We start from the raw sequence: 13,864 nt of genomic DNA on the forward strand, positions 1-13,864 counted from the left end.
ATATTAGAAAATTTAAATAAGCATATATATTTAATGAATGCAGCAAAAGTGTTCTTGCTAGATAACGAAGTAACAACCCTTTCGCATATAAGTGATTCCAAACTGACAAATTCAGATTTTGTAATGCATAGCAGAAAAAAGGAGAAACAAATAGATCCCAACTGTCAAAATATTTGTTCCCTAGGAGAAACTAGAATACAGTGGGCATTCCTGCACATGGGTAAAAATAGCATCACGCCAGCTGATTGGTGTAACACTAAATAAAATTGCGCTTCCCAGCCCCTCCTCACCTTTCCTGCTATCTCGCTCATCTCTGCCGCCATTTTGCGCTTCTCCCCCTCCACAAGTGCTGCTAGTAATGGTGAAAGAGAGTGACACAATTTACATGGGAATCTCTTCCACCTGTCACTCAAGCCAGGGAGCCAATCCCGGTTCTCCATACTTTGAAAGGCCCCCGCAATGTCTGATCTCCATTGAAACACCTATGCATCTAATCATAGATGCATAGTACTTCTTTATTGCTACCACTTATGGAATGATGAGGCTTGCTTCTTTAAAAAAAATATTGTTCTTAATTGGGGGGAGCTTAAAGAGGCATGCTTTGTGCTACAACTTTGGGGATAATTGTTTTTACCTTTGCCTGTACAATTGAACAGCTATGAATTGCTCCAGGCAGTTCACTTGAAAAAAAACCCCACAGTTCTGCTGCCACTGCCTCTCCCTTCGTGTGCACACATACACACACTCCACAGAGTTCCCTTGCTGCTTTTTCTGATGCACATGAGAATACACTCTGAGTACAGAACTTAATGATAGCGAAGAGTGGTGACTTTAGGGACATAACATAGGAATTGGTCTCCAAAAAGGATATAATTTATACATATTGGTTGGAGCCATAAGTTACAGTCCCTACTCAACCATTCAGCTACACATTATAGAGAGTGCTATATAGTGTATTATTATAATTTTGACCACTGAGGAAGAACCGGAAGGGTCGAAACGGGTTTGGTCCTATGTGTTGTTAGTTCGGTATAGTTTTTAAGATGTTTTTATTCTGTTTTTAACTGTGCACTATAATAAATAATTAACAAGTTTTCCATTATTTTTATTGTTCAGAGTACCAGACAGCCATCATGTCATGGAAACTTACTTCATTTAAGACTTAATTGCTTGAATTATCCCACCCATAGTAATAATAGAATCAATTTCTTTATTGACTCAAAGAAACTCTATATGCTATATGTATTTTTCAAAAGGTGTCTAAAAGCTTGGACTGGATCCCCCACCCACACATACACAGAAGCTTGTACAAGGAAGTCAACAATTATTTTCCCCTCTCCTGCAGTTGCCAGAATCATAACTCACAGTTCTTGAGGGTGTCTTGAGCCTTACGATTTGTGAGAAAAGTAATGATAAGGAATTGCAATATGTTCCAGATAAATGAACCAATAGAACAGAACTGTTTTGTTTATGCATACTTTCCAACTGCATAGGCCTTTTTTGTATTGGTCACCCTACAGTGCACTCATAAACTGACTTATATCCTTTTCAGTCCATTAAATTCAATGATTTTACAGGAGTACAGTGCTGTACAATGAACTCTCAATTTATTTCTACTTACAGAAGTACTTATGGATAGTCTCACCATGCATACTTCGCTGCTTTCCCAGTTGGACTTTTGACATTTTCTTTTTATTTTAATTGATACTTTATATATTAATTCTTTATAAAGATTTTTATTTACTTTCAAAGACTGTACACACAAAATCTTGTCATTTCTGAATTATATAGTCACTGGATTAGGATTAGCATAAAATGCCTTTTTTTTTTTTGCAGAACTATTAGTTTTACTTGAAGAGAAAGCAATGTTACTATCCATATCTTTTCTTACATACCTATCAATGAATTTCAAAAAGTATAATCTCTTTCAAGGAAATGCTGAATTATCCAGAGTTCTTGCACTAGAAACAGATTAATTCTTTTATTATGCAATTGAGAGAACAGTGTTCCTTATCATGTATTTGAGAAATTATCCACTGAAAGATTCTTATCTATCCTTTAAATGAGATTGCTTCAATGAGATAAGTTTGTACAGTCATACATTTATTTTATGAGATTATCCCAAGATAAAAACATAAGAATTCTTTTAGGTAAAAATCCTTCTAGATTCTCCTAGTATATCATCTTATTTCCCCCAGTGACCACTGAAAGGCTTATATATAGGGCAAAGGATAAATCATATTAAACAATGGAACTATCTGAATGTAACTACCGTATTTGCTGGCATATAAGATGACCCCCCAACATTTCCAATCAAAATATAGAGTTTGTTACATTACATTACAGTACCTGTCATTGTCACCATTGTACGACCACAGCGCGACTGCAACACCTCCAGCCCGCCCCTGCATTTCCCTGTGATCGGTACTAGTGTGCAAGTGCGCATGTGTGAGTTCTGCGTAGACAAGGAGCAGGCCAGAGCGCCACTGCTTCCCACCGAGCAGAACGGGCCGGTCACACCAAAAAGGCTGGCACCTCTGTCTCACTGCTGATGCTTGCCGCAGCCACACTGATGACCCGATGTAGCCGCGCTGGTACCATGCAATACTGGATGGTATGTAGAATGAGGTGGGCAGGCATCAGGAGGCCACTATGGGCAGCTATGTCTATCCCAATTGAAGTGCACCTGGCCCAATTGAAGTGCACATTATATGCCAGCAAATACTGTATCTGTAGGTTCTTTTTCGCAGTCATTACTAATAACTATGAATGGAACTATTTCCCAAGAATTAGCTTACCTAATGACATCGCCCACATCCAGCGTCTGGCCAGCTGACAGCTCACCATATCCTCCATTTTAAAGCACAAGTTTGGTAGTAAGTAATAATACTGGTAATAAGTAATAATACTGAAAGTTAGGCAGTGTGGAAAAATCCTACCGTATTTGCTTATATTAATAGTAGTAAATAGGCCATCATTTCAAATGTATCGGGGAATGTTAGTCAAAGACTCAATCACAAAAATTATCTAGAAACTGTTATGGTTGATTCTTTTTGTATATACAATATTGTATTAAAATTGAATATATATTGTTACTACAAGAATGTTGCCTTGGATAGGTTCCTTGTTTTTCTGTTGAATTGATTGACAGGTGGAAGTACCACACGTATATGGTGTGTTGCTCTGTTCTGCCATTTTCAGCAGCAGGTGTGGAGGGTGAGATGTGAAAAGGAGGCTGACAAAGCAAGACAGCAAAAGGTGAGGAGGGGCTGGGAAGCGTGATAAAATTTAGCACTTTACCATTTAGCTGGCGTAATGCTATTTTTACTAATGTGCAGAAATATAATAGGGGACCTGCAAGGACTTTCAGAGAGCATCTCATTTACCACTTCCCCCCCTGCCCACATTATTTCCTTTCCCCCTCCCTCTGGCACTTCCCATGGCCCCTCTTCTTCCCTTGTTTCCTCATCATACTCAAAGCCATCTGTAATGTATCCCAAAAGCCATTAAGGTCCATATAAATTTATGCAGTGTTCCATGTAAACCACCCAGAGCTGTAAAGAATGGGCAGTATAAAAATTGAAATAAATAAATAAAACTATTCTCTAGGAAGCAACTGCTTCCCCAGGTAGTTGCAATGTCTCAAACTAACCAAAATACAAACACCCTTAACATGCTTGCAAGCCTGCTGGCAAAGAGGTAGGGATATTAATCCATTAGAAATAAACCACATTTGTTCAAATATAAGAAGACTATTTAAATGGGAGGAAAGTTTAAAAAAGAAACATAGTACAAATTCTCAGACTTCAATATGGAAAAAAATCAACAAAACTAGCTGGAACTACATAATATCTAACTCCAAAAGTGACTGCAAACAGCAAAAAAATATCTCAGTAAACAATGTACAAACATCCATAAAGAATCCAGGGCAAAAAATAGGGCTCTAGCATTCAAAGCAAGGTATTATATATCATTTCTTAAGGCACACAAGCCATGTTAATAGTAGCACCCTGCCTTTTTAAAGCTAATTTATCCACTTCAATTATCCCATTGTGGCCTTAGAATCAGGTGACTCATACAAACCAGAATATGCTGTGCCTAGATAGATAAATCCTTCAAAGGATGTCATGGTTCTCCTGCACTGATTCTCAAAATCCTACAGATTTGAGCTCTCATTGGAAAACATTCCGAAAACTCACCACTACCTTGAATCAATAAAGATGGTACAAGGAAGATACAGGAATTGTTTTTAATGTGATTTTGTTTTGTATGTTTTTAATTTGTTGTCTGCCTTGGTGGCTATTATGGGGTGAAATGGCAGGATTGTATAATACATTTTAAAAATTTTGTTTGAGAATGTTCAATCAAGATTTGTTTAGTTAATAAAATGTAGACCATATCGTCAATGAGTGAATTCTATGCAATCCGAACACTCAGCATAGATTCTTGGCTGGAGTGCCATAGGTAATTTAAAACACTGAAATTCTTTCTGTTATAGACTTCTTTTATATGGTAATATTTCAGATATAAAGACTACTTTTACACCCACCTGCTGAACTTCTGCCCCAAAGCAGTTTTTGATACAAGAACTAGGAAAATCAAGAATGTATACCTGTGAAGATATTTGTTTGCTTCTAAACAAGACAGAAAAGACAAGAGTGTAGCTGGTTAGAAACACTGGAAACAAGCTGAATCTCTGCAGTATTATACCTCTGAAGCATGTTTTAGTTTCATGGGCAGAAAACCAGCCCTACATGCAAATCATAACAGTCTGGCATGCTGCTATTTGTAACATATTGCCTATAAAGGAATAGAAATAGGATTTTATTCATCCTATTTGGATTCATTTTATATATTTTAAAAATAAAGTACATAATTTTATCACTATTTTTGGTTTGCAGGACATCAAAAACCAACCTGAGGTAATGGGGCATCTTCTGCATGGAGGACACTCCTAGTCATTATTCTGTGGTGTCCCATTATTTTGCCTTGGTACAGCTCCTGATCTTTTCCCACTACTACACAGGGAACCCTTGCCCCATGCACCCCTCACATTTGACCCCAGATTTAGGTATGCACATGAAAGCCTGGGACAGGAGGTCAGAACAGGACCTGCACGGAGCATTTTTTAATACACAGCTATTGCATCATTACACAATAACTCTTTCTAAAAATATTTTTAAATGGTCCCCATGGCTCTCACCATATATAGAACTATAAACCACATTGCACTTAGGATGTGATTATTAATTGAAGAGGAGAATTGGAAAAAAAGTCTTTATTTGGCCATTGAAGGTCAGTGAGGCAGAGCTGTACTGTAGAGCCATGAGAGAGCCATGGGGAAAACATTTTACAATTTCTAAACAAAAATAAAAATGCTCCCCATGGCTCTCCTATGGCTCCCAGCGCAGCTCCCAGTTGGCAAGGTGAAGCCATGGGAGAGCCATGCTATGGAGGAATGGGAAAGCCATGGGGAATATTTAAAAAAAAAGAGTTATTGCATTAATTTTGCAAACACTGTTTTTGCAGAGACACCCATGAGTGCCAAGTACACATCCCACCCTGTAGCAGCCTCCCACACTTTAAAAAATAACAGGTGGGCAAGTATACAGGGTAGGATGAAGGAAGTGGCACTACAGGGGGTGAGAAAATGGCAGCCAGCTGGTAATGGCCCAGGTTTCCCTGCCTATGCATGGCCCAGACCCAATATACAACCTGTTAGATCCTGTGGCAAAAACAGGGCAACTGCGGGGGCAAGTTGGGACAGGCCTGGGACCCAGCCTAAAGGAGCTCGATTTGGTGGAAAAGATACATGGAAATAAATGATGAACTAAACCTAAACAGTCGTGTGATAGAGGTCTGGGAAAGATGATACAAAATATACTTCCAGAGGTGATTGTATTAATCAACTTTTCAAAATACTACCAGTGGTTAGCACGAGAAGCTAAACAGGACTACTTTAAAATGTATCAGGAGCTTACTGTTACTTGGGTGGAGTAGTATACCACATGAAGTTGGATGCTCCTGGCTTTACCCAGATTACCTAGTTATCAGTCCAAGACTCAGACCACCACAGCTTCTTTATTTCTCCAGTCCTCTTGAATTTAACAATCAAATTCTTATGTCAGATATCATGATGTCTCCACTTCTTTGAAGTTCCTATTTGGCAGTCCTCCCCAACCCATTTGAAAGAGAATCAAACATAGATTAGTTTTCAAAAAAACAATTTCTCTACTCAACTGAAAATGAAATTTCCAAGTTATGAAAAAAGAACAACAATGCTGTACTTTGCTACTTTTCTTAGAAGGAAAAAAGAAAACCAGCCAGCTTTCTGACCTGCTAGATGCAATAGAAGTGAATCAACATATCATCTAAGTAGGTTTTGACTTCTATATAAATTAAAGCAAAATAGACTGTGTGGAGCAGAAAACATACTGCTGTATATCTAGGACCGAACATAGTTTATGGCAGGCTGCTCAGGCAGAGAGGCAATTTTCCCTTGCACACTTCGTTTTTATGAAAGTGAGGAATTTCAAGGTCAAAAGCTCATGTTGAGATAGCTTCTCAGCCATCTGGTGGGACAGAGGATCTGGTTGACATGAAGCAGTGCACATGAATGAACAAGCCAACAGAGAGAGAGAACCCCTGTCTCTTATTAAAGATTACAGAACAGCAATAGACAATAGGGAAGAATAAGTAATTGAGTATGAGACTGTTCATGTCCTTTAAATCATATTTGATGTGGCTTGAGCAATGCAAAGAATTCAAAGAACAGATTTAGTAAGTGGGCAGTTATTTGAAATATTAGATTCAACAAAATCTAATTGAAAAGAAAGGCCTTGACACTGAATACATTCATAAATGCTTCAATGCATTAGAACCGTGCAGCTTAATAATAATTCCTTTGAATAATGAAACAAAACCTGAAATGTGCCAAGGACCTGCATGCCTTACTGAAAAGTTATGCTGTTTAGAATCTTTCTGGATTAAATGTAATGCTGACAACTGAGCTAGTCAGAGGATGAGCCAAGAGGGTCCTTTTGGTTTCTTTGGGGGGGGGGTTTGAATGTAGATATCTTGATCAATTTTTGGCAGGGCTTATTTCCATTTCTGTACAGTAAGTCTGCAGTCCTAAGAACACTTTATTGGGACAAAGTGCCTCTGAACAGACATGAGTAGGGTTTTGAACACACTTATTTAGAATTTCTGTCTAAGACCATATAAATTTGCATCAAGAAACTACTTAATTAAATGGACTTTTTTAACACTCCTACATACAAAGCCTAAATATAGAACAAACTTGATAAACTGCAATCACAACTGGATGACAATATCCCCAGGCTCAATCCAAGAGCTTTGACTCTCAAAAGCTTATATCTAGAAAATCTTGTTGATCTCTAAGTTGCTCCCAGACTGAAATCTAATGGACCAACATTTCTGCCCTCTGAAACTATTTTATAATAGGCATTATCATGCTTTAAAATGCAACAAGGACACAATCCTGCTTGGGATCATGGCATGGAGGGGAAAAGAACTCTTCTCTCCCTGCTCACACACACACATTGTTTTTCAAGGCTTCCAAAACAATTGGAAGCTGCCATTGACATCTTATCTAGAATCAAATAGTTAATAAGGACTTGCTGTCTGATCACATAACTTAAATAGTTTGCACACTCAGTATGCAAAATGAGCTACATTCCTTTTCTTTGTTAATTTGATTCACCCACACACTTCTTATTCTGGGCTTTTCCCCAGGAATACCATGCCAAGAATATGTCTAGGATGTGGGCAAAGGCAGTCATTAGCAGTGGATCATAGTTTATGAACAGTCAATTTTCAAATGTTTTTTGGTGCAGTGGAGGATGCAGGAAAACAGAAAAATAAGAAACAGAACTTGCATTCTGCATTCTGTTGAGAGAGAAGTGAAAGTTGCAGTGGAAAAGCAAGGCACACACAAAAAAGTTACTTCAGCATCTTTTTAAATCTATGCATTCCCTTTTCATTTGAGATTCAATTTGCCTTCATGGGGTTGGGGAGGTGAGGTGAGGTGATATTTCTTGTTTGTTTTTAAGAGATGTGCTAAATGGCAAGGAAATATAGAACACACGAGAGAGTTAGGAGGCCTCTTAATTCATAGCCCTGGCGTGCAGTAAATCCATTCCTCGAACAGGTTTATTTCTTTTATCAAGTAGGGTTTCATCTAATGGATGACACCCCTATAAAATGGTGGCTGGATAGTGAATAATGGCACTAGGGGCGTAACTCATCACTGTGATGAAAAATAAAGCAAACAGAACTTTGAAAGCTTTACAAAAAAAAATAATAATCAATGGGTTTTATAGCCAAAGACTTTTCTCAGAAATAATGTTTTATTTCCTCTGTTTGCTGAGCAGTGGAAAGTTCACAACATAATTTTACATGATCATTTTTCCATGGAAAGTTAAGAAGAGAGAGAATTGGGAGAGGACTTGGTAATAATTTGCTGTAAAATCTCCTTGGTGTTGATATATATTAAATACAAATGTAAGATCAAACACTGGCAAACCACCCCGTATTGAGTCTGCCATGAAAACGCTAGAGGGCGTCACCCCAAGGGTCAGACATGACTCGGTGCTTGCACAGGGGATACCTTTACCTTTACCTTAAGATCAAACAAGATTTCAGTTAAAATAAAGGGCAGGTGCAACCTACTGTGGCTACCATTGATGTGGCAGGGGGGGTGGCCGGGAAGATGAGGCAAGCCAGGGATGCCATTAGCACACCGCAGTGTGGCGTGCATAGAAGGCAGGGCACGGGTGCCTTTAAAGGCAACACATGTGCCCACTTCGCCCTCCTTCATGTCCCAGGCCAGCCATCAGATTTGATGTTGGGAACAGTTTTCTTTCTATACATTTCGGTTTGCTTTGTCGCAGCAGAGCTTTAGGCACGGTAGGAGCCTGTTGGCAGGGGGTCTGGTTTGTGCACTGGACTCCCTGAAGGTTGAAGATCTCTTTAAGGAGACCAGCAGATATACGAGCACAGCCTCAATGGCTGGGAGGTCAGGGGCTCATAGCCAGGTGACCTAAGGGGTGCCAAAGTGAGGTTGACACCTGGTGGCCCTTGATAAAGTCGCTTCCTTGTTGAGGGATTCCAGATGCAGGAGATCTGCTCTCCTGACTGGGATGGAGTAGGTCCCAAGGCATCCTGGACCCTAGGGATGAGCAGCCTGATGGCTGGGGGGGAGGGTCAGGCTCCGTACCATGCTGGGCCAACCCCCTTTGGAGGGTGGCATAATAATAAATGGCTGTGGCCATATTAACGCCAAAAGCAAATCGTGTCTTCCTTGGCAATACTGCTAACCTGCTAATCAACTTTAAACTTCAAAGAAGGCAAACAAATTCAAATCCATATTATAAGCCACAAACTACAATATTTGGTTGCATGGACTCAGAGCATACAAAACAGCACCATACCTAACCCAATATGTTACAAAAACATTATGAAGTAATAAGAACCAGTGCTATTGATAACAGGCCATTTGGATAACAGGCAATCCCATACCTTTGATTGCAAGCTGTACTCATCAGCCTGACCTCTGTTTTCGGTTTCCATTTCCCCAAGGTATGGAGGGGGCATGAAAGGGAAAGGATTATTGAGCCTGACAGGTGAACCCTGTCTATGTTTAGTCTATGTCTGAAGTCAAACATTTAGTCCAAACAACGGCATCCCCTATGTAACATTTTCCCCAATCACATTGTTAATTTGGTGGTGGTGGTGGTGGTGGGGGTTCTCTCATTCTACATTACCAGAAACAGAATTCATTTTCCAGAATTATTCAGGCTTTTGATTATGACTCTGGTGGTAGGAATGGGCAAATGCCTTTCTTGTACCTGTGGCAGAACATGGGCCAAGAAGGGAGAGATTGTGACTGCTTCTACACCAGGACTTTGGCCCAACTCGCCACTCATCTGGTCATGGAGCTAATTCCTGCTTCCAGATGATCTGGGTGCTGATCTGGGGCAGTACCAGTGCTGGCATGATTTAGGCCCTCAGTTGGCCCATGGCAAGAAAATGCAGATAAATCTGTGTTCCCTTTTTTGCCATGGGCCTCACTTACGTGTACGTCAGGCCTGGGCCACTGGGAAGGGAAAAACCAGGCTGTCCTGGCCCAGCTTCTTCGCACCCTTGCCCAAATACCACATCTTGTAAAAAAAATAAAAAATTCCCCGGATGGCTCTGCTGCACTGTGCAGTATGGTGGAACTGCCTGAGGCTTCTCTCTTTTTATTTGTGAGAACATGTGATTGTGTAACAATGTAATCACACATTCTTACAAATAAAAAATAAGGTCCATGCTGCCCCACAGCATGGTGGATCCTAACTGCCCTGGCTGCCTCACGCAGGGAAACAAATCTAGGGTGGATGGGGTGCAGTGGGCCAAATGCTCCCCCATGCAGGAGCAGGAAGTGGTGGGGCAACCTGCCCCAAGCCAAAAACGGGGCAGCAGAGCAGCACAACACCTCCCATGTGGTAAAGGAATATTGTTTATTTTGACCCATGTCTAATTTATGATCTAGGAAACCAGCCATATGCCTAGCACCCTCAGGAAAAGAAACAAAGGCTTTGCTTGTATTGTTTGTGCTGTGAGAAGAATTATGTTCTATCAAAGAACTAAAGACCTATTTTGCTATTCTCCATTCTCCCTGTTGTCAGTCAGCATGGCACATGCTTTGCGGAACCCAGACTTCTAGGCTTTCGCTTTCTAGTGGTAAAGGTACGCATATGTAGGAACAGGGCAAAAAGAAAGAAGAATCTTATCTCTCCACATCTAAAACAGTATACCTAACTCACATGTAAACTCATACATAATGTGTACAAAGTTGGTCATGCAGTTGCAAGGCTGTTAAGCTTCCACCTTCCTATGCTATTACTATGAGAAACATTACATTTTCTGCAAATAGGCCAAAGGTTAATATCAGGAAGTAAATTCAATTATGCCAAGCCTAGGGGGCTATTATGCATGTAAAGGTTTTCACCGAAGTCAGTACACTGACCCTTTTAAATCATTTTAAGTGGTGTGTTTATGCATGTGCTCTGATACGTCATTGTTTTTTGTGCATATGATTATGCATTTGCAAGACTTACAACAGCAAATCCTTAAGTAAGGGGCAATTCCTCCAATGTGCTAGATGTACATGGGCAGGCCTTGGGCAGCTGCAATGTCACCTGACCACCACTCTGGCACATGCTGCTGGCAGGGCCTCATGGAAATTGTAGTTAATGGACAAGGATACCTCAACAAGAAATTTCTGTGGGGTCACATAGCCTTTTAAAAATGCTATAGCCTTTCCCCCCTCAGAGGTATGCTGTTCTTCATAAAGAGTGGATTGAAATACCTCTGAAGGAATGGATAAATTAATTTATGTTGGTGTAATGTTATAGGAGAGTTGGGAGGATCTGTGCTGAACATGGGGTCCCTTAAGCTCCCATTGATGGATGAGAGCCTAAAGGCTGTCCCTTCACCCATTGGTATACAGTGGCACAGAGGAAGAGACCAAAAACATGCTAATGTCTATGCATGCAAAAACAGGTGTCCTCAGTACCGTTGTAAAATAAAAGTTGTTGTAATGCTAGTTTTAAATACTGTACAGAAAAGGCATAGTTGCCACTATGAGGGGGGAGTGCCACGGAGAATCAAAAATACTACAGTTGGTTTTCTATGGTGAAAATCATGCCACATGCAGAAATTTTAAAAAAATATCTTTGGGGGCAGACTTTTTGTGAAGTTTCCTGCCATGCACAATACTCCCAGGACTTAAGTGTACCTGTGCCAGGTTTCCACTGTTGTTTAAGTATAAAGTTCTTCAGCACCTACTTGTCTCAGGATCAGCACTAGGAAAGGAAAAAACATGCACCCTCACTCTGCGGGCCTTCTCTACAAGGGAGAATTTTAATAACCTGTAAAATGGAGTTTTTCCCCTCCTTTCAGTCTGAAAATTGGCAGGAGGATTCTCTTTGGTGAGGATTATAGTGTCTGAGAACATCATTTCAACTAAATAATTATATTAAAAAGTTATTGAACAAAGTACGCTATATTTTTTTACCATCTCTAGAAAGAGAAAGCTTTTTGATAACTGAAGTAGTTTTATCGCATTTCTAAGAAATTATAGGTGGAAATGTATTCCTAACTGAAACCAACAAAAGAAATTACCAAATTGAATAATAACCCCATGGTTAGGGCAGGACAAATCAAGGTTGATCTGATTCTATGACAGCTAACGAATGATTTCAATTGCTGAGTATCAGAGAACATGTGAAATGTTACATGAGACAAACTTGCATCACATCATAGCATCAATGCCTTCTTTCTTCATTGGTACCTTTCCTTTCCCAACGGCAACTGGAACCACTGATACCAGATGTATCTAGTACTTCTTGCTTATCATAGAACCTTCACAGTCATTGGACAGAAAACTGGATGCCAGGAACAGATTTAATCTTTTTCACATAATTTACCTAAAGGTTGCTAATCTCCTGGCAGGGACTGAAGCTCTTCTGGAGTTACAACTGGATAAAACGGCAACTTCAGAGCCTGTTGTGCCCCCTCCCCTCCCCAAACTCCACTGCCCTCACACTCAACCCCCAAATTTCCAGAAATTTTTCAACCTGGAAATTGCAATACAAACAATGCGCTATTATTAGTTTCAGAATGGAGGGGATAAGTAGAATTGCAAAATACAGAGACCACATCAAGGATTGCACTACAAATAACTGAGAGTTCATGTACATAGAGAACTGTGCCTGGCTTCCATCTTGGAAATTTCACCACTGCAATGATGTTCAGTGTTCAATATCTTGCTTTTGGTCACTAAGCAACAACAAATATTTATAGTCAACATTCTTGGTCAGTAACTGATTTTTGACAACAATGCACTTTAAGTGGGGGGTAATTCATGCTGAAATAGCCAAACATGTTCTCCCTGCCTTCATCTCAGCTCTTCAACCTTTCTATTCTTGGTTTAAAAGAATGCAGAAAGGAGAAGAAACATTCAAGCAATCGTGTTGTGGTAAAAAGAATGTCAGCCAACGTGTCCACAAGGTTGTCTGCTATGCAAATTGGAGCTACACCGAAGTGCCCCCCTGCAATTTAATGAGACAGTATAGCTAAAACTGGTGGTGTACATTGAGTGGTGTGGTGGGGACCTCTTGAAAGCTTTGCAACATGACTGCAGCTTTAAAGTAATGTTGCAGATAAAGAGCTGCATTTTAGAAGTGCTGAGCAATGCATTTTTATAGCCTTATAATGTCCTGTAATGCTGATCATAAAATTAAATATACACACCTGGTTAAAACCTCTTATAAACCGTGCCAGGCAGCCATATAGCATATCCATGCTACGTTCCCTCAATTGTACCAAAGGGCAGTTTCAGCATACCATTTACCTTTTTTTGTAGCAAGGAGACCATCAGGTTATTCGTCTTTTCTGTTGTGTCCTTTCCTGCCTTCATGGCCCAGGCAAATGTAAATCAAGAGCCTTTTTTGAGTTATGGCTCCTGATGATTCACAAGGTAATCTTGCAAACACAGCGGGGAAATATACGGGTTGCAAATTGCTTAAATGACATGTTGGCTATTACTTTAAATTATTGTTGCAGTAGATCTCATTTTACAGTATTTCAGCTTGATTATAGTTTAAAACATTACCTTTTTCAAGATAAATATCCTGCCTCCTATTTGCATACTTCTACTTTGTTAAGGCTGTATGGTGCATGAAAGGACAGGCTGTTTAATCGCAAGATGACCTAATCTTCTCTTCATTACACTGGAGATGTATGTACATTTAAGTATTACTAAATCCTTAGGCAATGTGATTTCAATGAAGAATTA

The sequence above is a fragment of the Paroedura picta genome, chromosome 7 (genome assembly GCF_049243985.1).
Source record: "Paroedura picta isolate Pp20150507F chromosome 7, Ppicta_v3.0, whole genome shotgun sequence".
NCBI classification, from domain to species: domain Eukaryota; kingdom Metazoa; phylum Chordata; class Lepidosauria; order Squamata; family Gekkonidae; genus Paroedura; species Paroedura picta.